The sequence below is a fragment of the Mus musculus genome, chromosome 16, assembly GCF_000001635.26.
Source record: "Mus musculus strain C57BL/6J chromosome 16, GRCm38.p6 C57BL/6J".
Classification (NCBI taxonomy): Eukaryota; Metazoa; Chordata; class Mammalia; order Rodentia; family Muridae; genus Mus; species Mus musculus.
This window is the reverse complement of record NC_000082.6, coordinates 43,294,570-43,319,880: the sequence shown is the minus strand read 5'-3', so window position 1 is coordinate 43,319,880 and position 25,311 is coordinate 43,294,570. Positions and strand designations below refer to the sequence as shown.

At 38.4% G+C, this 25,311-nt stretch overlaps 1 protein-coding gene and 1 pseudogene across 42 annotated transcripts in view; both read right to left on the bottom strand.

Moving 5' to 3' along the window:
- Zbtb20 (zinc finger and BTB domain containing 20) overlaps positions 1-25,311 on the bottom strand; it is a 758,704-nt gene that overhangs the window by 314,512 nt on the left and 418,881 nt on the right. For all 42 annotated transcript variants that reach the window (XM_030249219.1, XM_030249208.1, XM_011245985.3 and 39 more), the window contains one exon: positions 17,266-17,312. The gene's annotated coding sequence lies outside the window, so the exon portion shown is untranslated. The remainder of the gene's footprint in view (positions 1-17,265; positions 17,313-25,311) is intronic.
- Gm15711 (predicted gene 15711) lies at positions 6,616-7,388 on the bottom strand (annotated as a pseudogene).

Genomic DNA, 25,311 nt, shown 5'->3' with positions numbered 1-25,311 from the left:
AGAGAGAATAATCAATACGAATGAATCCTTTTTTTGCCTTGTGTACAGTTTCTTGAATGTTCATACATATAATAACATATATTCATTTAATTTGTATAAAAATTCCATGTGTAATACTTATATTCATTTTTACTATGCACAATGCCAAATGGATATATTACTTAATATGTGCCAGAAATACTACAAACTACATTATGGCATTATCTTATAAAATTTTCCTCCATAAGTTTCCAATTAGTGGACTTTAATAATCACTCCTTAATACAAAAGGCAATTTAAGCTCACAACTAAAAAGTGTTCCAAAATGTGAAGGCTTAATCACAGCCCCGTACTACCTGCTAAACGATACATTTGAGGTCAGTATTTAATAACAATTATACCTTTAGGTTAAAATAGTTGCACTATAAATTGTTCCTGTTATGAGAAAATTCATGCTTACAACACACTAAAGTGGCCTGTGTGCTTGTTCTGTCATACATTCATTAGTTCCCTAGGACAAGGCAACTGTCTGCCAGGTCTCTGGCAAACCATGGGAGAAATACAACAATGCATGAGAAATGTTCTCATCCAAAACAATTAGAGATTGAATATCATTTTTATAAAAATCAAACTTCTCTCCCTGCCCACTCTTTTCTTTTCTGCCCAAGTTTCATAGTGTTAAGTTTATCCAGATTTTGCCCATAAGAAGCTTACATGACAAGGCAAGCGACCATTTTAATTATATTTACTCTTCATTTTGAGTAAGTTTCTTTTTTATATCTGACAAAGACTTTTGAAGTGAAAAAGAAAGGCAAAGCAACCTGATTTTTTTTTTCAAAAAAAAAAAAAAATCTTTCATGTACAATCTTTTGTCTGTAATCTCATAATAGCTTAGAAAAATTTTAAAGGAGGTTTTAGATGTTTTTGTTCTTTTCAAATTGGCAAAATTTGATTTTTTTCTTCACATTTGGATTGGCTTTACAAATTAACAAATAAGAAAACAAGAACATATTCAACCTAAAAAAAAAAAAAGAAAAAGGAAGAATGAAAAGAAAAGAAAAGAAAAAAAGAGAGAAACAAACAAACAAAACAAAAAACCTTCACTGGAGCCTTGGCATCACAGACTAATGCCAGCAAACTGCTTCCATTCTTTTGTAAATAGAGTTGAAAGATGCACAGGTAGGATTCACAGAGCCAAATGTACCATATTAGGAAAAGAAACAGGGCAGGAGAAGACCATCACCACTGCAGTCAACAGCTTCCCAGGAAGCCATCAGATTGCAGAATCTCCTCCGCCTCCATCTTGGCGGCATGAGTGGGGTGTTTGGGGCTATGACTTACTAAGTGATTCAGATAGGCATTTTGGAAGCCTGAAATATTACTGTGATGCTAAAATACACTGAGATCCTTACTGCCTACCTGTGACAGTAAGGTGTATTGAGTTGATAATTTCAGAAAGGAAGGACTTTCAATAGAAAGAAAAAGAGAAATCTCGAAAACCTTGTTATTAAAGATGCATTTATTATATGCTCAGTAGTATAGAAAAGTAATGAGACCATGCAAAACGTAAACTTGGCTTGACAAACAGGATGTAGCTGGCGAGGGAACAGTGGTGGTGAGAACTGCAGACCCACAGGCTGTGGAAGCACGCAGGGGCTTGACATGAGGTACTTCCAACTTGACAGGATTGGTGCTCTAATCTTTGTGCTGAATGATTTTTAAAGGCTTTCTAATAAAATCAAGAAAAAGTTCAGGTTGGGTATAGTGGCATATGCCTTTACTATCAGTACTTAGAAGGCAGAGACAGGTGTGTATCTGTGAATTCAAGGCTGCAAAACAAGAGGCCTATCTCCAAACACAAGTTCAGCTATTATTTTACAAATTTATAAGGGATCTGTTTTAAAGATAAGAAATGATATAGTTGAAAAGTGATGACTATTTTAAGTTTGCAATTCTGGGGATTCAAATCCACAGAATTTTTCCCCCTACAGAGTTTAACTTCCGTACTCTGCTTCAGACAGAATACCTCTTAACCTTAAAATGATATGGTTTGGGGTGAAACTGAAAATTTCATCTAAGTCATCCAGAGCTTTCCACCACTAGACTCTGAAGTGGGTATAGCAGCAAGGAAGCCTGGCTAGGATACATCACTCCCTTTGATTCTACACAGCATCTTTAGGGCAGCCCACTCTCTGGATTTGCTCTCGAAGCCCACAGTTTCATTTATCTCCTATGAAATCCCACTCTGCCCAGGTGCTCACCACTGAAGTCCTCCCTTCCCCATCACAGGCATTGGATCCCCGCCATTTGCTTGTATTGCGCAGATTTGCCTTCACCCCAGAGAGGTCATTTTGTGTCCCCCAACTCCCACCCCCTCCAGAGGTAAAGAATCCCATTCATTTGCTAAAATGTATTTGAAAGGCCACTTCTTTTCACTCACTGGAGACTCTACCCATCTTCGCTGATTTCCCATAGCACCTTGATTATTAACAATATTCCTTTCTTTCTGCTTTATATGGAAGCATTACATTTCTAAGTTATATCTTTAAAGAGTCTAGACAGTTATGAGTCTTAGGGTACTGGCCTTGAACTTACTTACATCTGAGTTTGAAAAACAAAAAACAGAAAAGAAATATCGTGTCTTGATGTATTTGACTAAGTAATAATGTTTAAATGCTACAATGGCGGAACCATTGTGTGGTAATTGTTAGATGGATAGTATGGAGTTGCTCACACTCATGCCTTACTTTTAAATTCAGTTAATAATTTTGTATGCTCATTGAAGGAACTATAGGCTGCTTTAGAAAATGTTTTCTCTTAACTTGGATAAAATCTTGCAAATCAAATCAATAAAAAAGAGAGAAACTTACTTTATGGTAAAGACTGTTATTGGATCAAACAATGGGTACATTTTTGCATCTACCTAAGTACAAATGATGCCAGAGATGTCAGGACACTGTGATAAACTGTAGAACATTGAGAATGTTGCAGCTCACCTCCTAGCACTGCTGCCAACACACAGAGTCTAGGTATTTATTTGATTGCCTTATTCTGTGAATGGTGCTTATAAAATTCATGAATAATCTGCCCACTGATACTAACAATTTAAAACAAACAAAATTATTTGATAGAAATGATAGGGATAAATGACTAGCATTTACAGAGGTACTTATTGTCTAGGCAAAACAACAGATTCTAAATGTATTTTCTCATTGAAATCCCATCAAAACACAAATATAGCTAGCACTTGCTCATTCTAAAGAAAACCATAACCAAGAACAGGAATATAAACTATCTCCTGGAGTTCACATTACTGGAAAGCTAGGGAAGAAGGATTTAGAAAGCTAAAGGCCTTAAAGGTTTGCATTTATAACACAATGCTTCTTCTTGGAACCCACTTATTCACCAAAGAAGTTGAAACTGTGTGGATTAGTATTTTAATAGAAGGGTTAAATCAGAATAGTATGGCATTAGACACTGAAAAATAGAAAATATTAGATAATATTTATCATACCATTGCAATCAAAATTTTGCTTGTACTTATTGGTTGGATCTTTTAAAAAGTTCTTTGCAGGTGTACAGCATCATTATAATCCTCACTACTTCTTGGTAGAAAACTCAGCCAGAGACAGTGTCACAAAATCACAAAACTAGTCAGCAACTATGCAGTTGCATTTCACAGACTAGCATCCTCAGAGCTGCATATCTGTCTTTAGCACCTCATTAGGGTGAAAAGCTATTAAAGCTAAAGGTGTAAAAGAAGTTCCAAACACATGGGTTGGTACAAAGTCCGCCTTTCACTAAATGCTACTTCTTAGCCTTTTCTTATCAAATCCTATAATGACAGAGTAATATAACAACAATTTAGTTTTAATGTACAGTTCACTTTGAAGGCTTTAGACTTTACATTTTTAAAAAAGAGTGAATGTGGAGATAGTAAAAGCCCAAGGCCCAGAGTTTGCTGGGATACTGTGTCTCTTCCCATGTCAGAAATTACACATGTGAAGTCTTACCCACATGGATGTTTCAACAGGAGTTGAACTAGGATGACAAGACTGGATATTGTAACATCACGGGGAAAACTCAAGAGGGCTCAGCCCCAAGCATAGAACTACGGGCAACTTAGGAACACTGAGAGTGGGAGAAATAGTCGTTCTCAGTGAAGGACATTGAAGTAATCAAATACCAAAGAGTCAGACCTGAAAACATACATATAAAAGTAATGTTATGCAGACTGAGGAGGTTGTATTCATGAAGAATACATATATATATTATATATAAATTTAAGAATATATATATATATCTCCAAAATTTAAAAAGAGAAGGCTATGATTTTGAAAGTGAGCAAACATGGGAGGGTTTTCCAGGAGAAAAAGGAGGAAATGATGTAATTATATTAATCTCAATGTTGAGTATTATTTAACTATAGGTGTAAACAAAAAAGCTACTATATAAAGGTATGCAGAGATTTTTAACAAAACCAGAAAGGGTGTGTATACAGAGGAAAAAGTATAACAGTATCCACAAATTTGAAAGTAGATTATTTGTGGACAATTTTGAGTGATTTTAATTATCCTCTTGTAGTTTAATCTATACCCATGAATGACTTTCAAATGAAAAAGTAAAAACGAGTAGCTATGATAGGTCACATTCCTATTTTAGAGACGATAATATTGAGGGCAAGATCAGTAGAAATTGTAATTTTCCCCTTATTTAGTGCCGGAGCTTGAATAGAAACCAATGCTTTCATTTTTAATTAGTGTGTTTTCTGACCTCTATTTCTTTTCAGTTGTTACCATAATGGAGAAATTCAAAGGGAAGCCAGGAAGAAAGCCATGGAGGTGGCTGGTGATGCACAGAGTGAAAATGTGCTGCCAGCTTCTACTGAGTAGTCCCTATATGGCTTCAGGCTTCTCAGCGTTCTCATCAGGCTACATGTTTCAGAGCCCAACCAATACTAAACATAGTAGGCTGTAACAGCACCTCTAATTCTTTGCTCACGCTATGAAGCAGAACATTATCTGTGTATCATATGATTTACTGTGACTCTTAGCAGAGGATGTGATCATGTGTGGGACTGGTGCACATCACTACCTGCTGGCACTAAGTTTAGTGAAATAATTTGACTTGATTGATGAAATATTAAGCTACATTAAATGAGCAGAGACTTTACATACTTTTGTAGGGGACAAAATTCTAAAATTGTTAATGTTTTATCTTCCCATAGTAACTGTGTTAAAAGTGAAACTTGTTTTTCATGAAAAGGTATAGTTAACATACCACATCATGTCCTTCTGTACTAATCTGGGACCAAAATAAGCCACTGGGAAGGCAGGTCCCATTTCTGGAGCATTTTCTCCATCTTTGATGCAGTCTGGAAGGATGTATTTAGTACCAATAATTATCTCAATCACCACGCCCTGATACTCTTTCTACTGTATTGCCATTTGCATTCCAAGCCTCTTTAGTGCCTCCTGAAAGTAGATTCTGCCCTGTGGTGAATCAGATGGGGTCAATCTTAGATTTCTGTTTGAAGATACCAAGACTTTGCCATCTCTCATTCTCCGGGCTTCATGAAATTTCAGCAATGCTCAGAAACCCTCTGTATTGATTTGATACTTCAAATACTGGCAGAAACTATTGAGATTACTACCAATTGACTGGATTGACAACCATCTTCATCCTGATACATGGAAAAAATATTTAGATTCTCACACATTTCTATTAGTTTACCCAGAGTTAATTACACTTTCTAGGCTATAAACTAAAATACACATTCTTTCATTTACTAGGATATATAAGAAAACAAGCATGTAAGTATAGCTTTTGTACAGTAGCCCCATGTTTTATATAGATATCCTTCAGAAATTTATAATGCCATAATACACAGAGGTGAACATAAGGGTTTAAGCTAGCTTTGTCAATCAGACCAAGAACTGGCAATAAGTCACTGGCTGTAGTAGAAAGGAGAAAAGGAGTTGTGAATCAACAGTTACAAACAGACCAACAAACTTGAGTATACATGTCTGTGTATCTGCCAGATCAAGGGCTCGATCAAGGGTTGCTGTATATGTAGTAATCTGCATGGTAGTTTCAGAAGGCAGGGGTGGGTGAGTGACTTGAGGATGAATCAGAGAAGAGGAGGAAGAAGTTACAGTAAAGGTAGGTTTAGCAAGGCCACTGGGGTCTAAATGGGATAAGTTATTCTAGAAATGTCAAGACTTGTATGCAGTGTCTCTAGCATAGTTCACATTAAAAAAAAGCATTAAGTACTATTCCATGTTCTTTTGCATCAGAGTTGTTTCATCCTCAATAAGTCTAGAATAGACTCATCAATCTCTTCTAACATTGCAAAATATCTTGGCTGTAGTGGTTTGAATGAGAATGGCCTCTATAGGATCAATTGGTCCCCAGTTGGTGGAACTGTTTGTGAAGGTTAGGAGGCGTGGCCTTGTTAGAGTAGGTATGTGCCTAGGGGTGGGCGTTGCTCTTTCCAAAGGCTCATGCCATTCTCTGTGCTCCACCTCATGGTTGTCGACCAAGATGAGAGCTGCTGTTCCATCTTAAACTCTAATCCTCTCAAACCAAAGCCAAATTAAATGCTTCCTTTATAAATGTCTTAGCTCACTGCATTTTTGTTCTTCATAAAGCAAGTTTATTTCTGCAGAGGAGGTGTCTTAGGTTTACATCCAGGGAAGAAGCAGAAAGAAACTCCCCCTCTCAGAACAGGGTCCCCGAGTCCTCAGTAGCACGTTGTGTTTCAACGATCTTTACTGGGGACCAAAGAGGTTGGGATCATGAAGAGTCAAACTAGTTACCAGCTGCTCAAAGTTACTCAGGCTCCAAGGTGGACATGACAGATTTTCAGGGCCAAGAGACCTGCTGTGACACGGGGGCTGATTGAAGGTGAACAAAAGATCTGTCTGATTCCGGGGGCAGCCACAGTAAGGCCTGATGCAGTGTGACATCCTTTGCTACCTGCTGCTTGCCAGAAAGGAACCAGGCATCTTGACAGCAGCCTCTCAGGGATAAGTTCTCCAACCAGAGAGGCTGCACAGATAGCACGTGCACAGCCCTAGCCCCCTGCACCCGCCAATGTCCTCAAAATGGTACCGTGCAGCCGCTCCACCCTGTCCGTGGGCCTGCAGCTCCAGAAGTTCTATGATCAGACTCTGGTCGGTCACAGGATGGCAGAAAACTTCTTGGTTGTCTGGCACCGGTCGGAGGTCCCTCACATCAATGGCCCCTGTAGGGAGGATGGCGAAGAAGGCGCCTCCGAACAGTGGATAGTTTCTGGTGGGCTCCATAGATCTATTACTTGAGTCTGGACATTAGCGAGGTTTTAAAGAAACCTACATGAGCCTTTGAGGCATCATTTCCCCTGGTGTTCCTGGAGCAGCCACTCGCTCAGTGCATTTTTATCATAGCAATAAAAAAAAAGTATTAAGATACAGAGGAAGAGTATCTAGTGTACACTTCGGCTAGGAGCCTAGGCTTAAAGAGAATTGCTTCAGGGACTGCTTAAGTTAGAAATGAACCAAGGCATTAATAGCAGACAAAGATGACATACTAGCCTATAAAACAGGCTGAGACATTGGTGTGATAGTGGGGCAAATGTTATTGGTGTCACCAATCACTCTTGTTACATTGAAGGCCCACTCAAAGAGATGAAACCCATACCGGACACTGTCAATAATGTCAAGAAACTGTAGCCCTGAAAGTAAACAAGTAATTACTGTTTTTCTAAATATGATTAACAATAAAAATGAGTCCTAATCACTTACACATGGATTAGCACATCCCCTACTCCTCATCAAGGAAGCCTTTTCTTGCAGCAGATGGGAATTAACATAGATAACAAGAGACTTCTGAATGCTCAGCCCTAAATGGGAAGTCTATATCAAAGCCTTCCCCTCAAACTTCAGGGATCCAAGTGGCAGAAGGGGTGGAAAGTTTGTAGGAGCCAGAGTTGAAGGCTGACTTCACGAAAACAGTGTTCTTTTCAGACACAACTGGGCAAATGCACAAACTCACAAACTGTGAGTGCATGCACAAGAGCAGCACAGGGTCAATACTGACAAAAATCTATCATGAAGGAGACGAGGTGGGCAGGAAGTCCCCCTTAACATACATCCCTAGCTGTGGCTGCTGTTCGTGGCTGATTGCTCCTGGGAAAAGAAAACTTGTTTTCTTCAGTGGAGTGATACCTAGTATATCAACCCCATTCCAGGGCAGGTCCCATGCCCAAGAGTAATTCCTCAACATAAACTAGACTCATAGAAAGGAGATGGGTAAGGGAGGAGAAGAGGAAGTGGGAGGGGGAAAGACTATGAAGTTGGGTGGGGAAGGATCTGGGTGAAGTCAGGAGAGGGAGATAAATATCAAAATACACTGTATGAAATTCTCAAGGGAAATAATGTAGGCATATTAATACACTCACATTATGATCTGGCACTCATAAATACGGCTTGGGAAAGTCAGACAATCATCTACATTCAACTCTACTCCAAACGGGGTTGTCTAAATTCTTCAAAGATATCAAACCTTGGAGTAAATCCTAAACTGTTCAGCTAAGAAATACAGTTCTCATTATTTTCGTCAGAGTCATTCCTTTATTATTATCCTATAGTATGATATGTATTGATCCTTCTGTGCTTGTGAGAAAAATGTGAGAACAAATTTTGGAAAATAAGAAAAAGAATAGTGGTATTTTATATTATCTTGCCAAGATGTACTGAAAGATTTCCTGACATTTTGAATTCATGGCAATATGCTTTTTAGTTAATATTTTTATAAGGTTTTATTAAAGTGGAAGACAATTGAAAGTTTAAGGGTTATATCTAAATGTATTAAGCTTGAAGGGTTTAGACATAAATGAGTGCTTTATAGGAAGTTATTGAGATCTGTAAGCTTCTAGAACAGATTTATCAACGCTGATGATGTCTGCTCCAGATCACCCTGCCCAAGCAGCTCTATAAGGCGGGATTCAGTTTATTCCACAACTGACCAGGCAGCAGAGGACTTTTCTGGAACATACTGGGTTGGAGGCTCACATAAGGTTTAATAATAAATACTTTGTATTTTAGAATAGTTGATAAAGCAAACATTCCTGTGTTTTGATGTATAAAGGAAAGGATTGTGCCCTTAATCTGCAAAACTACAGCAGGGCATGCTGGGCAGGTTACAGCCCTTTACACAGACATATGTGGCTTTTCTTTGACAATGAGTGGGCAACTCTTAAAAAAAGTTTCAAAATAGAACCCACCCACCAGCATTTTCCACCCTGAGACATTAAACTCAGTTGCAAAGAAATGAAATGTTACTATTTACAAAGCTCTTTTCATCTTATATCCTGTCTTTTCTCTTGTGCATTTTCTTTTTTCCCCCTTTCTCCTTGTTCCCTTACCTACTTCATTCTACCCATTTGCTCGCATTTCCTAAGGCCTCCTGCCCCTATTATTCTAAAATCTGTTCATCCTGAAACAGGCTTCACCAATGGAAAAGAAAAGGCCCCAGACAAAGCCCTGATCTGAGACAGGGCCCTCCAGAGGGTGGTGAATGGTGACTGGAGTCCAGCCTGTGGGGCTGAGAATGTTAACCATTCTGAAGGCTCTTCCCTGGAAAGCCATTAGGCTTCAGCGGGCTTGATAGCTGTATCAAGCCTTGTGATTTCAAAGCTTTCATGGCTGACAAGGACTTGCTAATTTCAAACTTTCTAACCAATTACAATCACAAAGAACTCAGGACAATAATCAGCGAGCAAAATGAAACTGCTCTGGGAAGCAGCCTCTGCAGGTTTTACTCTTGAGGCTTGGCAGCCAGTGTGCAGCTGGGACTCGGCTTCAGCAAATAAATAAAACTACACCATAAACTACAAACATACACAATGGATCCCACTCGCTGCTGTTCCCAGTAGTGGGGTATGGAGAAACCTTCTCCTGCATTCAGCCCATTAATTTCTGATGGTGTTAATTAAAAACTTTTGATGCTGGTTTGAATGGAAAAATACCTCAAACAGTGTTTCCTTTATTGAGGCCTAAGTTCTAAGTGTTGGATTATTAGGTTAGGCTCTGTCAGCAGTGAGACCAACAGAAATGCTTTTCATACCATCTGCTTTGACCAAGAAGAATAGTAATAGCGATAATAAATACATTAGTAAAAAGGAGGAAGAAGAGAAACTGTTTAGGTTGAAAACTCTGTATTTCAACCTAGTTTTGAAGAGCTATATTGAAAATCCAGGTCCCTGAATACAGAACAAATGGGTAAGAAAAATAAGAGCAGAGAGAGAGAGAGGGAGGGAGGGAGGGAGGGAGGGAGAGGGAGAGGGAGAGAGAGAGAGAGAGAGAGAGAGGGATTTCTCTAAATTCTTACAGAACATTTAAATTACCCCATGTTCCAGGAACTGAATATTTTATATTTAAAATGCGAAAGCTGCTTAAAACAAGCGAATCAGCTGCTAAGTGATTTCTCTCTGGCTTTTCCCTCTCCTATCTCTCTACAGGCTGAAAAAGAATGCCTACAAAGGTATATCCACCCGATTTTGTGACTTAAGAAACTTACTATAATTACTGAGGACTGGTGTTTCCTGCTTAAGAGCAAGCTGCAATGGAATAAATGGAACTGAGGGCCTAGTTATCATCCACCCCCGTGAGATGCAGAAACCAGTTCCAAAGGCCTAACCCAGGTAGCAGGTAAGGATGCTGAGCCCTTGCTCTGATTTCTCTACATCCTGGGAACCCTGGGCAGTCTTGGGAATTGAGAGAGCACATGAGAGGATAGCAGGAGGAATTCTTTGCTGTAGCCCAGCAAATGACACCCAGGACCTCTATCCAATGCCTTGTGACATATGAAACAAACCCCTGAGATATTCAGATTAGTTTTTCATATTCGTGTCTAATTTTGTTACTTACTAGTTCCCTCCTTTGCAATGGACAGGTTCTGGTAGTTTTGAGTACCTGTAGTGAGGACCCCAAAATGCCATGTCACAACGACCCTACTTTCTTTGTACATTACTATATCCAGAGACTATCACTTTTTTCATTTCCCACCTTGTTTATTCATACTACCTGTGAAATCAACTTGCTCCTTAAAAGACCACAAAACTTCTGGCTATTTTAGCCAAAGGTCTCATCACCTACTCTTAATTACCATAGCTTTAAAAAGGATGATGGGCCATACAAAGGCTAGCCATTTAAGCAGGTTTTCTTTCCTTCCGTCCCCAAAGTCAGGCTTCCCTGGCCTCTGCCACTGTGACAGTCTGCAGAACTGACCCACCCAATGTGATGTGACATAATGGTGATCCTTTAGAAGAATCAGCAGCAACGACAGAAAGGCCTCACAGTAAGGCATGAGCAGGGGATATCCTGACTGATGGAGCTGAAACTCCATAAAGGAAACAGCTTTGCTCAAAGCACAGGAATCTGTTTGCTCACAAAACTTATGAATTCTACTCTGAGCAAATTGATAGGTGATCCTGCCTACAAAAGGGCTAGTAAATGTAAATTAACTAACAGAGATATAGCAAATGAATGCATTTAAAGATGATTTTCAGCTGAAATGATTTTTTTTTCCTAGAGACCAAGTTTTTGTTAAACTTAATCCTGACTCTCTTCCCTCTCCAGCAGCAGAAACATCTGGTCGGTTTTAGATTCCCCTTGGATTTCCAACTTCAAAGGGAATTACAAAGAATAACAAATTCATGTACCGGCAGTAAAAAAAGAAAAAAAAACCTAGAGCAGCGTGAAGGAATGGTAAAACTGTCCTTATTTGACTGCTGGTGACAGGCACCAGAGGCAGAACTCTGAGGAAAGACAAAGGCAAGATCACCTGTTGACAAGCAGAGTCCTGCAAAGCACTAAACCTGAGATGCACAGGGTCATAAAGAGCAGTGCATCTGGAGGTGGAATTTTTTTTTATTTATATGCTGCAATGAATAAAATCGTATTTAATATATAAAATGAATTGGAACAAAAGAAAATGATTCACATTTCTCTAACAAAACCTTCATTGAAATACTAACAAATAAATCAATACAAATTTATCAAAAGGATGACTTGGAGACAATCTTAGAGATCCCTTTGGCCTTTGAGTTTTGATTTAATTGTGAGGAAACTGTGAATTTTTATTCAAGGGAGGGTAGGATAAGTCATCTCAGAAATAAATTCAGCTCTAACAGACCACAGACCTATCATATTGTGATTAAAAAACTGTTCTCCAAGGACTTGAAAAGTATCTGGTGTTTTGTCCTAGATTCTGGGCACTTTGTGTGAGGACTAACCAGATACTGAAGTCATGCTAATAGAAGAGGGTTTGAAAGAACTGTGATATTTGTAATTGTAAGGATATTAACATGCTGTATTTGATAATATATGATAAATACGGAATTATTTCTCTCTATCATTTTCCTAGTAAAACTGAAATACACTTTCTAGAGTCTAGGTCTTGATGCAATCAAGAGAATGAGACAATCTAGAGAAAGTGCAATGCTGCCATTGTAATTATCTTTTATAAACAGCTTTCCCTCATCCTTGCTTTATGTGCAGTATCTACAACAACAACAAAAACAAACAAAGGACATGATTAACCAATCAACTTGTTTGTGGACAAAGAAAGAAAAATAGTTAAGGGCTAAAAGTCTTTAAATAATTAATTCCAAGAGTCCTTACTCTTAGGATTGAAAGGTTACAAGATCTCCATGCTACAAAAAACATTAGATGAATTCAGAGTGGCTATCAAATACCCAGAAAACAAGCTGTTGGCATATATCATCAAAAAATCAGAAATATTTCTACAATGAAGGTCAGAACTCATAGAAGCAGTTCTCATGGGAGTCTAGAGGGGCCTCTGGAGCAATCTCCAGATGGATAGCCATTTCTCAACCATCTCCCGTTCAAACTGTAGTCTAGTCAAAGGGAAGAATGGGGATTCCTCCTCAGCATCCCGATGTGAAAGGACTGTGATGAGGATATAAGAATCTCTTTAAATATCTGCTTTAGCATGGATTTCATTCCTCTCTCCTCCCATGTGACAGAGAATCACAGGAGTTATCTTGGGGAAGGAATAACATAATTTTTATCCTCTTGTCCACAATTGCATAATATATGTTTAATAAAAACTTCCCAGAAAATATGCCAGTTTCATGGAATAGAGAGGCTCGGCAATCTAAATAAAACCTTCTACCTCCTTTGGCTATGATTATCAGCATCTTTAGGCTTAAAAATCCTGTCATGCATTTACAAAGGATCCCTTGCATCAAAATAAGGAGAGTCATTCAACTATAATCATGAGCTTAGTTCAGAGAAAGAGGTAGAAAGTGGATTGCTACTTTATTCTTAGTGTTACACATAAGGTCACAAATACAACAGTGACCCAAGAAGCCACACATAAGGAAGAAACAGGAGCTATTTTTCAAGGCGTTTTTCAAACAGAACTTTTATCAGGCTCAGGTGATGAGCCTACTGATCTGTTGGGAGTCACAGTTACTTCTGAGATGGCTTCAGCTACTCTTTCTAGAAGAAAATACTATCACTATTATTGATAATTATTACTATAACTGCAATCATGATGAAGTTTTGGTGGATAACTTGAGTACATGGTATAATACACAAACAAGAAAGAATCATGGTTTCTCTGTCAAAGAAATGTACTTTACAGTTCATGTTTATGACAGGAACATAGTACACCATCACATGTAAGGAAAAGATGTAAATAAATGACCATAAGGTGCTGTTAGTATCCATGTTAAAATAACGACAGGAAAGTGAGTTGCTATAAGATATGGATACTTTGCAACTTTAAAATAGTACAATTGCTTGTTACTGCTTTGTCATACCTGCCTGAATTCCATGGCACCAGGGCACACTTCAGCTCTTTAGCTGATATTTTAATGGTGGTGATGTCAAACCATAGTAGAGGAAAATAAATGTTCAGAAGACAGATGGAAAGAGAAGAGATAGAAACAGGAAAAGAATTTGTATTGTTTACACATGCACAGGAGCAGTTTCTACAGATGCTCTGTTTGATTGGATAGTTTATTGCTTGTGTTATTACTTTCTTTTTTCCCCGTGTGCTTTTCCTACCAGCTTTGGCTGAAAATATTTTGTATGTGTCCATTCTGTAAGCCATCATATTTTTTCTAGAGATTTAGTGTGGTGGAGAAATTTTTTATATCTTCTCGAAGGGTTAGGCACATCAATATTCCAGCCACTCACTTTCGAGGCCAATGGAAACTGCACCAAAGATTAAACAGGCCAAAGTAACACATAAATTCAGTTTCTATGGATGCAGTGTGTACTTGCTCACATCCTGAATATCTGATGAGTTCAAAACACCTGTTGGCTAACACATCACCACTGAACAGTCTCTGGCTTAAAATTTAGTAAGTAAGAAAGGAAAACTTGCAAACAGGTACTGTACACAAATCCCAATTCAACACATCATTCAGAATGTATAGAGCTCTTTTGTGAAACTTGTGTTCTATCTATGGAAAAGTGGCTTGTAGATGTTTCTCTGGAGACCTTGGGACAACCAGAGTAATAAACACAGGCAGTGATGTGCAGCGGATTATTTCCTCTCCTTGGATATAAAGCTGTATGTATAAAATTATATAATGTTCCCCTTTTCAGATTTAAGAGTCCCATGTAACTACCAGGTGCTTTCCTGTTATCAAAAAAGCCTTAAAATCTATACACATTTGAACGGAGCACTAAGTTAGGTTTAAGTACTTTGCTTTGCTCTATATAGTAATGGCTTAAAGCAGTTTAGAGTTCTACGTGGTCGGAGGATGAACTTTTTCTTTTACTTCAGATGAACAATTGCATATAATACATTGATATGTTCAATGATAAAGATAAGTGATACTGTATAAGTCTGCTGTGCAAGTTATCATCCTAAAATTGAGTTAAGCAAAAAGATCCCAAAGAAAACCGTTTGTCTCAGAAGCCTATCTAACGTTAGAGTGGTCTCTTCTCCAACCCCACTGTCCTTTGGCTAGCACATGTGCCTGAGGGTGCTATGGCACAAGCTGCTGAGATATTTCCAGTCAGTTGCTACATATGAGAAGACATGAGGCCAAGACACGAAGAAGAGAAACAGTGTTCCATATAATGATGAGAATTGCTTTTCTGAAACTTTTAAAAACATCAACATGTAAAAGCATCCTAATGAACCAGAAATATTGGCTAATTAATTAACTGTCATGATATCTGAGTTTTTCAAAATAACAAGGCAATACAGTGGGAAACTGACAGGCCACAGGTTAAGCAGTGAATGAGCCAGATGATGAATGCACAGGAGTTCATTACCGTAATCTGCCTACATTCATGGATTTGAAAATTTTGAAAAATCATCTTAAAATATATACTTCATTTGAACTTTCAATCATTTATCCATTATTTACAGACTGATTCACACATTGTTCATATGCAAGGGACTATAGAAATGGAAAAAGTAAAATATAATGCTTTTGTGGGCATTTTGATTATAGGAATAGAATTTATTTATTTAGAATGTCTATAAAGACTTTGTAACTAAATGAAAAATTCTTAAGTTAAATTTTTAAAAAAGGAACAAAAAAATTACAGAGGAATTCCAAGCACAGCATATTCGAAAACTATGTCCTCAGAAGAAAATGAGAGTTAGAAAATGTATCAAATAGGTATTAATGGTTAGATTTAAATTATAGATATAATTATTTTAATTTTTCTTCATTTTACTCCTATGTATTTTTCCAAATTATTTTTAATGAACAAGTATCATTTTTAAATGAAATAAATAATTGTTCATTACTAGACAAGATGTGCTCCCTCCTCTAGAAGGTTTCCATGTACTAAAACAGAGAAATGCAAGCACACAGCACTGCCCACTCCTTCCCTCCGCCCTGTATCTTCGTGCCTGAAAGCGGATACACCCAAAGGCCAAGCCCATCAACTTATACTTCATCTGATCACAGAAACAGAAAACACTGGGGAGGAATCTGCTTCTTTTGCAAGTCAGCCATAGTGTGGAATTGTGGCTTTTCTGTGCTGATATCATTTTGTGAGTAATGCTAAGAGAGAACAAGTTAAAGTTACCAAGTAGGCCTGTTCATTGTGCCTCTGGGCTCCCACTCAGAGCAGGTTTACCTTGGGTAGCAAAACAAGTAAAGCAGGGAGTCGGGGCTGGGGACGGGAGAAAGAATAACAGTCCTAAAGCCATGGCCTTCGGTGGCAAGCAGGACACGCTCAGGGACAGAGATAGAGTGGTGACAGAATTAGAAACAGTAACGGTGACAACTATGGATCATGTGCAGGGAGCATGGAAATTCCCCACAGAAAGCTCTGTCTCACCCTAAGAGATGATTTTCTTCATTTACTGCACATTCATATGAAGTGCAGTCAAGAGTGTAACTTTAAAGGTTTGGATGACTCTGCTGTTTATGACTAAACAGGACTAGAGTGCCAGGCAGAAGAGAGCCAGAAGCCAAGCGAGGTGTTCCTTCCCTCCCCCTCCCTCTGGAGCACATTTGTCATTACAGTTTACAGCCTGCCAGCCTCTAGCAAACTCAGCTCTTTCTGGCTGTCTCCTACCTTCCCATCCTGCCTTGCTCTCCTCCAGGCACCTACTACCAAGACTGTTCAAGGACACAATGCTACACTACCCTTCTAGAAACTTCACATAGTCTCACCAGAAGACAAGCAGCCAAACTCTAAACCTGTGTTTGCATTATCTTGGCACTATTAATTTCCAGTAACAGACATGTTTATCTGTAGCTCCACAGGCCGCTCCCTTTTCTTCTTGGGGATATATGCAAGTGTGGCTATGTCTGTTTTTAAGATTCAAAAGAGGCAAATACATTTCAGATTTACAAAAGATTATATAATATAAACCAGAAATTCAAAGAGACAAAAAGTATGTTTGAAAGACTTCCTGTGTGTTTTCCTAATGTCAAAATGACTGCATTCTCCACAGGGAGCATCAGGCGCTATCTTCACCTTATTCTGTTTCTGTCTCTATAGAAAAATTTATTTCCAGAAAGACCTCCAAACAAGTCCTTTAGTTTTTCCCCCCATGTCTACTAAAGTCATTCAAAATGTTTACCAATATTGTGATATTGATTCTTATTCTTTTATATCTTATCAGTATCAAAATACATTCTGTTCAAATTTAATCTTGTGGTGGTAAATTCACTACAGCCCCTAGATTTACTTCTTGTTTGTCTGGAGTTGCTAAACTTGATATGAATACACTTTATTTCTTTGGACTTCAAAATTCTGGCCTGCAATTGAGAGACAATGAAATCTTACTTACCAGCCAGCAAGTTGTGTGAAATATTCAATTGCTGATGATAAAAGAGTCTGAAATGGAAAAGGATACCATAAGTCTTGGTATGTGTTTCACCTAATATATGACAATATGCTAATCACAGAAAAGAATACACTTGTCCCTCCCCTGGGACCCTGGCTTGATCGTAGAAAGTAAAAGACGGTTCCTTTGGGAATGAAATCACAATTAGACCCTACTGACTGGTGACTTGGTGAGTGCCTGAATATTTAACTTGATGATCACTAACCAGATGCAGCCAGTAATAAATGATCTGCTAACCCTTTATACAATACACTCTGTGTAGAGAAAGTTCAGTTTCATAGTTAATTATTGTGATCTGCTTAAAAAATAATCAAACTTTTGGTCACTACAAGGATTTGTAGTTCTGTTTGAATTTTACTGTACTTTTCATTAAACATTTTATAAATATAAGCAAACTGGTCTCTCCTTGCTTTGGGCTGTTTGCTAACCATGTTCGGGATGTTCAGTCTTGTGACAGTGATGGCAAAGCAAGCAATGGACAGTGTACGCCAGCTTTCATGACACTTCATCAGAGTACTGGCTGGACTGTCCTTCTCTGTTTGTTTTGTTGTTGTTGTTGTTGTTTTTTGTTCGAGACAGGGTTTCTCTGGGTAGCCCTGGCTGTCCTGGAACTCACTCTGTAGACCAGGCTGGCCTGGAACTCAGAAATCTGCCTGCCTCTGCCTCCTAAGTACGGGTAGTAAAGGCATCCGCCACTACCGCCCGACTTATACTATCCTTTTTGACTACAAATTAATGTATGGTTTTATATTCCAAGCTAGGTAAGAGAAGCACAAATGTGAACTGAAACCTTTAAAACTTTTATGCTATGTCACAAAATAATAGATTGAAATAAAAATTAACATTAAAATATTTTCAAATGTGGAACAAACAAGCTCCAATTGTTAGATAATCTACAGTTTAGAAACTGCTAGTCCGATAGTACACACCTATTAATATTTCTACATTGTATTTCTTATTAATTACCTTAAGAATACAGAAGCTACAAGTGGCTTTCCTGGTAGTCACCCAACCTTCAATACCAGCACCACAATGACAATCTATAGAAGATCAAATATAACTAAATTACTCCAAACATGACTCAGAAAGGCCTGAAGTTTACCATGCCACAAATAATGAAACTGTACATGACAGAGTCATTTTATAGGAAAGGTTCTACATATATGAATGAAAACAAAATTAATTATCCAGAGAATATAAGAAAAGCCCAAATTCAAGGAAGTCTGTGGTAGAGCTCAAGAGATGTGTATTTGAGAGCCAATATCTCACCCACATGCATATGAAATTTAATGAAGATCATTCAGGTGGCTTGCCAAAAACTATGTTTTTAAAATGAGCCTCTGGAGCAATCACCACTGAAAAGAATCTCTAGGAAAGATGTAAAACTGACTTCTGAGATTTGAAGTTTTTATAAAGAATGAGAGCAACTATCCAAGGTAGCTCGGTTGGTTAGATCACAGCAGCAACACAGAGTAATAGTAGACAATAAGCTCTTCCATATTAAAGAGGATGATGTCTCCATTGCTAGATCTGAGACGCTCCATTTCCAGTTTCTTCTGTCCCTTTCTTTGCATGGTGTACACTTGCCTGGACAGTGTTCTGGGACGGCCAGTGAGTCTCCCCAGCATACCAAAACAAATATTTATGAAGCTGCTACTTCATACAAGGCACAAGCAGGTAAGTGTTTCTGTCTGGAAAGCTGTCTGTGACTGAGGACCTTGTTCAAAAATTAGAATGTATTGAACAATGAAAAGAGAAATGGAGTTGTAAGGGTTGTGCAGGACTTAACAAATATCAGAAAAAAATTAAAACTCTTCTGCTTTGCATGGCCCAGCTGGAGCAAGTTGAAGTTTGCCAGCCTTGCCTCTACTTGAGTCCTGCACTGTAAATGAAAAAGTACATATAGCCTAGATGTTTCCACGTGCTGTGGTCACAGCTGACAGGAAGGGCTGAGCAGACTTGCTTTCAGTAAAGTGAACTTTAAAATGCAATCCTGCGTACCTGTGGTTCAGTGTGAAAACCCACCAAGCTAGAAAGCGAAGGTATCTGACTGAAGGAGGGAAGAAGATGTTAGATTTTTCCTTCTGCTTCTTCCATGACCAGATGTCTACAACTGTTTTTGATTCCCTACAAATATTGACTCCCTTTATGGGTTTTAGTTTTTCAGTTTAAAAGTATTATTTGAAAATTAGGGTATTCAGAATAAATTCCTGTGTATGTTCAGAAGAATAACTTGGTTACAGGTTATATAACCAATTATATAAAAATTGCATTATAAGGAATCTACTTTCTGTTTTACCAAAACACAGAAAATAGTTATAAAGCTGCTCTGTGTATCAGGCACAACTTAAGTAATTCTTGTTGGACAGCTAAGTCACTGGCTAAGGCACTTGAAACATTACTGTCACTACTGCCAACAGCAACAAATAGAGATGAGGGTTGATATATTTGATAATATTGTACCAATATGCATTATTGCATATTGGAATTCAAGATCAGCCATAATAGTCTTAGAGGAATATATAGAAAAATATGTGTGAATATAATTTCCTGGCTAAACACTAGAATGTTGTGTCCAATTTTCATGTCAATAGTTTTTCATAAGCAATTCTCTGAGATACAGCTTCTGTACAGAAGAAAAAGAGTTGGAAAGAAATGTATGTGTATATATGTGTGTGTTCTTGTTTAAAATATTTACTAGTTTAGTCATGATTCATTTTAAAACAACAAAACATATGTAATCGAAAATGCAGATATCCAAAATACCAATAATTGCAATCACAGCATTGTTACAATAAAGAGATCTGTGCTTTAACAATGAAACCTGAGAAGCCAGGCGAACATATACTTGCTTTGATTTTTATCTTTGTGTGCTTGAGTTTTCCATACAAAAGATTTTTAAATTGTAATAACTGACCTGTAAGAAAGTGTTTAAAATATGATATAGTTTGAATTAAACACACATACATACACACACACTATTAAAGAAAAAAAAACATACCTTAGACTTTTAGTATATTAAACTGGTAGATATCTCAAGGTTTTAGCATCCATAAATAAAGCATGAACTGAAAGTAAGATACTTATTCAAAATATAAGCAGCCCAATTCTTCAACAGGTTGTATTTGTACAGTAGAGACCAATTCTTCACTTCCCCACGCACCTTTCACCATCCCTTCATTTGGTTAAAGCCGACAGAACTACCACTGCTTCCCAGTTGGTTTAACAGTTCTCTGCAGTGTCCAGTGTTGCCCTCTGTATCATTTTATATCCACTTCAAATGCATTGTTGGCCAGACAGTAAAATGAAAGAACAAAACAAACACCCTTCTCTCCAGCCTCCTCCTTATCAGACAGAAATGCCTAGTTCCCAGAGAACTCCTTGGGGTAAGTGAAACAAAATATTTTAAGATGGAAGAAAGACTGATAGAGCACATACAAATACCACACTGTGTTTCCATCTAGGGTGGCTAACACCCTTCAATGTGAAGGAGAGAGGCATGGGAAAGAGGTGCAGCGCTACAAAGAGAAAGGAGAGAGACCAGAGAGGAGGAGAGGAGAGATTACAGAGGAGGAGGGGTGAGGAGGTGGGAGTAGAGAGAGAGTGACTGGAGAGCAGAGAGGAGAGAAGACAGGGAGAGGGGAGTGGGGAGGGAAGAGTTCTTGATGCAGCGAATGCAAAGGTGTTTCAGAGAGCAGCATGGCTCTAGGGAGGGAGGCAGGGGATGAGAATTCACAAGCTCTAGATTCATACACAGAGCTGCCATTCAGAGAAGGACCTCTACAAGGCCTTGGAATTAAGCCTTCTGTCCTGTTGTAGCATCGAGATGTTTGCTGTTACTGAGTCTGCCTTTGACTGTGCCTTGTAATGAGAAAAAGAAGGACAGAAACTCATAGTAACTGAAGTAAAAAGGAAGAGAATCATCTTCCTGAATTGTTCTTACATAAATATTATACCAGGTTGTTTTCACATAAATATTATACCAGAATATATTGCAAGTAGAAACACGTGTGCACACAGTCATCTTTCTTATCTCTGGCTTTATAATTAATTTTATTCTTAGAATTTTTGATTTTCCATTAACAAGTGAACTAGTCTCAGAATATGTTAGTTTCATATTACCTGGAAAATCCATTACATCACTGACAGTCACAAAGTCCTGTTTTAAAGCCAGTTATGGTTCTGACAATTATGGGATGTTGCTACAGGCTAGGGTAACTAGAAATGGCCAGGGATGTTAACTAACTCCTTTCTGAACAGTCTGGGAAAGGGGGAAAAAGCTGTAAGTTTTCCCATCTGTTACTTCCTTTTTGGCTGTAGAAAAGTGAAATTATGTGAGAGCTTTCAAATGTAAAGCTGTGTGTGCTTTTTCTCTCTGTCTGTGTACCAGTTATGCGACATTGCGTAACTGAGTACAGAGTAGGCGGTTAGCGTTTACTATTGATTTACTCTATGCTACCTAATGAATTCAGGACACTAAATAGAAAAGAACAGAAGGGGAGGGAACAAAAAGAGAAAGGGGATGACAGGGAGGAGAGGGCCAGGAGGGAACAGGAAAGCACTTGCAGAGGCAATTCTAAAGCAGGGATAAGGTCCTTTTTTGTCTTTTGCTTTTAATTTCCTTTGGTCCTGACGTTCAGCTATTGTTAAGGTCATAGGACAAGGTGTATGCGCTGGTGCCCCAAACAGTAATCATGGTTTTCCAAGCTTATTTCTAACACAGTTCACTGGCAGGTCCATGTGTCAAAGTACTAATGTTTCAAATTACTGAAAGCAGTTCCACTAAACTGACAAAACTTCTCTGCCTGTAGCAATTTGTCACTTGCAGACCCATTTGTGAATCTCTGTTTGTGATAACTACTGCTATGGCCCCACTAGTTTTCCTTGCTGCAAAAATTCTTTCTAAGATGCATGGGGTATTGTTAGGACAAAGATACTTCCTGTTTAGCCACATATTACTTTGCAAGGTATTTGGTTTAGCCGAACAGCCCCAAGTTAGAAGGAAATAACCAAAGTGAGGAAGAACACAAACATCAGCTGCAGAAGAAATGGAAATAACTCCTTAAACTGTGTGTCTGTAGACCATGTAACTCTGGCATACCTAAGTTGGACACTGCTGTTAGTAACTATTGCTTAGTGTTTTCCATGCTAGAAAATGAGCTCCCAAAGTTTATACTCAGAAGTGTCCATGACTTTTACTCTCCCTGTAGGTACAGGACTCTCCAATACCTGTGGGCTCTTCTAAGGCTGAGATCAACTACTAGGATAAGAAAGACAGAGGAATTCTCTTGATTAAGCACGGGATGACATCCATCCCCTGTACAGACACTATCACTGATGCCAAGAAGCACTTGCTGGCAGGAACCTGGTTTAGCTGTTCCCTGAGAGGTCCTTCTAGCACCTGACCAATACAGATGCAGACACTCATAGCCAACCATTAGACTGAGCCAGGGGACCCCAATGGAAGAGCTGGGGGAGGGATTGAAGGAGCTGAACCTCCTATTGCAACCCCACTGGAAGAACATTATCAACTAACCAGAACACCCAGAGCTTACAGAGACTAAACCATCAAACACAAATAGTATACAGGGAGGGATCCATGGCTACAGATATGTAGCAGAGGATGACCTTATCTGACATCAATGGGAGGGGAGGCCCTTAGTCCCGTGGAGGTTTGATGCTCCAGCATAGGGACATGCTAGAGTGGTGAGGTGGGAGTGGGTGAGTGAGTGGAGGAGCACCCTCACAGAGGCAAAGGGGAGAAGGAAATGGCATGAAGTTTGTGGAGGGGTAACTGGGAAGGGGTATATCATTTGAAATGAAACAAATAAAATAAATTAATAATAATAATAATAGAAAGCTAGGTGGGGGCCTTATTTCCATCTTGGAAATGTTTTGAAGTGGAAACTAGGAAATCACAGTTATCTGAGGAAAAGAGGAAACGGATCATTTCTGACCATCTTCTTGTCATCTCTTCCACATGATCAAGTGAATACCTACTCCAACCTTTAGTCAGAGATGCTGAGCACAGAAGAATACGCACAAAGCTCTATACCTAGTGCCTAGTACACTCCAACAACTTCTTTGTGCTTACCAGATATTTGGTGAAACTGTGAAATGATTATGGAAGAAATATTTCTGTAGGAAAAGAAAATAGAAAAGCCTCAAATCCCATATTTCAATCCTTTCTATGAAATCTTAGGCTGTTTTTCTGTATCATTTATTTTCAGGCCAAATAATGATGTAAAGGAACCATGAGGCAGTTAGCTTGGGGTCAGTTGACTTCAGTTCCATTTTATTACAAAAAAATGCTTTAGAAAAATTATAATGCTGATAACATCAGCAAAATGCTGTGCCCCTTTTTACCTGTCCTTTCAGCCTGGGTTTCCAATTCACTCCTGGGCACAGACAAGTCCATTTTAATTTTCATGGACACATTCTAAAGGAAAAGTCATGGGATATCAACATAATTCATCTTTTAAAAATACTGAGAAGAATGTATCCACTTAGTAACGGAAGAGAATACAGCTTTTTGTTGAAGGGCAAAGCAGGTTGAGTTTTGATTAGGTTATGCAAATTTAAATTAACAGAAGGGCAACCAAGAATATACTGATTTTCATTTTCTTGGTTAAACAGGAGTTTTATGAGAAAAATAAATTCTGGATCAGGAAGACAGAAATGCAATCTTGCAGTTAATTGGAGAATCAGACCTTTAGGAAAGAAATTACAGCTGCAATTCTCCAAAACCCCAGTTGGAGATTCAACTAAAAGTAGGCTGTGGAATGGTGGTCATGCTTCCAAAGCACGGGGTACCATCTTGTTAGTGCTGGAACTCTGCATGCACACATCATCAAAAGACATTGTGTGTGTGCGTGCGTGCATGCATGTGCGTGTGCATCTGACCATTCCTTTAATGTAAATAAGTTCAAATTTTCACAAGGAGCATCTCAGCAGTGTATCAATGGCATAGGCTGCATGGCTTTTAAAACAAGACGAGCACTTGCCTGTCTCCTGCATTTTATATATGAAGATCCGAAGGCTGGGGATTAATTTTTCTGAGGAACATACTCGTTGAGAAAAAGCTGGGACTGGTAGCTAAAGCTCACTCTTAATTTTTCCACAGCATAGAGTAAATCAAAGCGTATAAATTGAAGCTTATTTTAAATGCCATAGGGATCAATTTCAAAGGATTCTTTTATAAAACACAAAATCCTTACATTATGTAAAATGTTCACCTCAAAGCTATCTTCTACTTAATTTTTTATCTTAAACGTGAGTCTACTGTTGAAACCGTTACTTCTCTTCTCACTCCTGTTCTTAAGATGTTAGATTATTGAGTAGACCTGCTTACTGTCCCCTGTGTCTACCTGATGGATTTCTCCTGACTTCAAGATTCCCCCACCCCCCATTCTGTTTAGTCACTCTTTATTCCTGTTTTCATATGGAAGTTATTATTATTTTTTTGGTTAAAAAGCTTTGATATATATTGAAATTATAAAGAAAAATATAAATAAGAGAAACTATAAATTCAATAATACATTATCAGTAAGTCTTAGGCAAATACTTACCATTTTTAAAAGTGTGACAGGGCAGTAAGCAGTAAGGGTAGTCTACAGCTGGCAGGCTTCCCTCTTAAATGCTACCACTGTCTAGATCTCTGAATGGTCAATATGGACATTGGGGTCCACATAAAGTATCTCACCAAAGTCAGATCAACATTTCTTGATCTCTAGGCTACTAATTTCCCACAACAGCAGGTTGCCTTTCAGTTCCCTTTATGTTCCTTTCATCCCATAGATGCGCATGTTTGCGAGTAGTTATGGCTCAACAGGAAAGGATCCAGAGAAATCCCAGTAGCTTAATGCGGCTTAATGATGCAGGTCAAATGCTCTCAATTCCAATCGAAGTTGGAAAGATGCAGACTGAAATTTCAGTTACGCAGTAAATTCAGACTAAGAAGGTTAAAAGCAAACTCGGACACCAGAAGGA